This window comes from Neoarius graeffei, chromosome 22, assembly GCF_027579695.1.
Source record: "Neoarius graeffei isolate fNeoGra1 chromosome 22, fNeoGra1.pri, whole genome shotgun sequence".
NCBI classification, from domain to species: Eukaryota; Metazoa; Chordata; class Actinopteri; order Siluriformes; family Ariidae; genus Neoarius; species Neoarius graeffei.
In genome coordinates this window covers 21,845,817-21,849,077 of record NC_083590.1, presented here as the reverse complement: position 1 = coordinate 21,849,077, position 3,261 = coordinate 21,845,817, and positions in this window count along the sequence as shown.

Genomic DNA, 3,261 nt, shown 5'->3' with positions numbered 1-3,261 from the left:
CTTTATCTTCTCAATTTAATTCAGCGAGCAGGTGCCAAGGAGGTTGAGGATGGAGCAAAACATGCAAATATTCAGACTCAAGTTTGTTTGTGTCTCTCACGAAATATGGACAAGAGGCACCACCTTTTCCCTGTACGACTCTGATGTCAAAATTAATTTTCGGGGCCTTTGTGTCAGGAGCATGAGGAACAACATGTGTGAAAGGAAGCCTGAATGTGTGTGTATGTGTGTGTGTGTGTGTGTGTGTGTGTGTGTGTGTGTGTGTGTGTGTGTGTGTGTGTGTGTGTGAAGCTGGCCCGTGTTGGAAAAGTGGACATATGGAGGGTAGGAGACAGTGGAAACCTGCCTGTTCTCCTGAATACAGAACCACAGGGATGCGGAGAACCGGGTATAACTCAGCACACTGGGTTAACGAGAACTGAATGGGGTCAGACGCAGTGTGTGACTCGTCCTACTTCTGCATCTACATGCACATCTACATGCACACTTATTCCTGAGTCATGGCTAATCAGGACAGAATGGTGACACATTATTTACAGTTTATGTGCTGAAGTGGGACATTTGGTGTAGTCCTGGAATTTACTTCCATTTTGTTGCTAATATTTAAGAAATAACACACCTGGGTGGCAGGATGTTATAGAAAAACAGTCAGTGGCAGGGTGGTGTGTTAAAGCGGAGTTAATGTTACCATATGATTATGATTCAATAACGGCACATCCTGAAGAGTTTCATTCTTCTTAATGATGTGAAGTTTTCTATAAAGAGATGTTTCTACTCAAGAACAATCATGGAACAAGGCTCCAGTGTCAGTGCTTCGTAACACTCAGAGGTAAAGCTGTAACTTTCATTTGTCCACAATGGGAAAGTCTTCGGGATGGACGGCTTTGCGGTTTCCACAACATTACATGTAAATATATATATATATATGTTATTTACCAGCTGGGAGGTTCGTATCGTGAAATACCGTGACCGAGGTCTTGAAAGTACTGACTGAAGCCTCTGGGCCGAGGTCACAGTATTTCACCATACGGACCGACCTTAAGCTGGTAAATAATATATTTATTTTTTCTTTACCAAATTCTAACAGAAAACGAGAGCGCCCGAAAGGGGAAACCGAGCCGAGCCGCCATTTTGAATCCTCATTCACAGCTGTAATGCAAATGGCTTCCTCCTCGGTCTACAAGTGCACTTCCATGGCAGGAAAAAAACTACATTTTGCCACCTATGTAGTCCCCTATTTATACAAATAGGAGCCATTCAGGATTCAGCCATGTTTTTGCTCGGCGTTAGCAACAGTTACAGTTTTTTAGCTTTCTCCTGAAATGTTTTCTTTTATTTCTCCTTCCTCAGGGTAGTAAAACTCGCTTTCGCTGTGAACACTGTCGTTATCACTATCCATGCTGTAAAATTAATGCTATTCTCCTGAGAAATGCTGGCAAAAATTTATAAGATTTTTGATAAAAATCTTATAAATAAATCTTAGAAAAAAGATAAATGTTGACAAAAATTGCTACTATGTTTATTGTTGTTGTGAACGAGCGAGTCGCCAGAGGTCCGTAAGTGGGGTCCATAACTGGGGTCTGTACCGTAGAATACGGACCCGCTCGCCAGCCAATCAGAGCGCAGGATGTGATGGAAACCGGACCGCGAAAAAAATAAATAGAGGATATTACATGCTTGAGCGAAGATATGAAGTTTATCTTCAAGTGGTGAACATATTCACGAGTGAGTGACGCGAATTAGAAGATAAACTTTATATCTTCTCACCACCATGTAATGTTCTTTATATTATATGGACACATTGACAAAAAAAAGCGCAAGTTAACCAAAAGAATTTTAATTTTGATCCGGTTCGCCATTTTGACAACACACATCTAGTTAGCGGGAAAACACTGGGAGTGACATCATCGGAGTGAAACATCAGGAAATATTCTACATGCAGGACACTTTTTCCATCGAATAAAAACGTGTTCTATTCCCTTCTTGCAGGTTTATTGATGGCATGCAATATTATCATATTGCTTATCTTCCATGTATTACGCCGCTCTCCCCAGTGGAGAATGAGCGTGCAATATTGTTATAATATTGCATGTTGTCAAGACAACACGACTTCACACACTGGAGCTCATGCGAAGATCCAATGACAAAACTTTTCTGCTGTGCACGTGCACAATAATTTGTTTGTCAGCCGGGAAAGAGAGAAGACGAGTGCTAGGTGTAAGCACTAAATAAATAAACTGAAAACTGAAGAAGCTGAACATCCGAAAGGCTACCAAAACTTCATTAGATATTCTTCACGCATATTTACAAGAGAAAAACATACCAACGGACATCGAAAAACTGGAAAAGAGACACATCGGAGATGTAAAACTTCCGCGCTAGCGAATGACTGTGACAGTTTGTAAACAAACATGGCCGCCAGGTTTGCTTCATTAAAAGCAGAAGATTTTGAGAGAACTTTGGCTGCCAGGTCGCTCTGTTGTGTGTAGCTGTCAATGGTGATTTTAAAAGTAACTAAGTAAATTACACAGGGAAAATAATAAAATTACTACTAATAATAATCATAATAATATTCAGCTTGATTGCGCTAGCATTGGCCTGCACTAACACTACACCAGCTAGAAGGTAATTGGATTGCCGCGCTAACAGCACTGAGTCACGGGTAAACTAGCACTGGCCTTCAAGAATGCTGATATGAAAAGTGTGTGTATATATGCATAATAATAACAATATTGTCTGGCTTTTTTTCGTGGTATATCAGATATATTCCATTCAGCTACTCGTCTTCGACTCGTTCAATATCATGCTAGCTGAATGGAATATATCTGATATACCACTCAACGCCAGCCAATATTATTTAAATATGTCACTCAGATCCGCGATGGATTTCATATGAAAAATGCGAGTTTTTCAACATGAGAAGATAAACTTTATATCTTCAAGCCAATGTGTGATTTTCTTTTTATTATAGCGACACATTCACAAACAAAAAGTCCCCAAATTTCTCAAAACAATTCATCAATTTCTTCACGAGTGACATATAGAGATTTATGCCACAGTTTTGTTTCTCCGTGTCCCGGATGGAGCTTGTATGAAAAGTACGAGTGGTGTATTTCCCAGTAAAACACTCGTGTCTGTATAGTATAACCAGATAAAAACTTTAATGTCTTTTTTTAGTAAATAAAAATAATAGTGCGTTCCATTTGAATTTCCAAGTTCCCAATTGAAAAGTTCAACTGGAAAGTCCCCTGAAGTCTGATT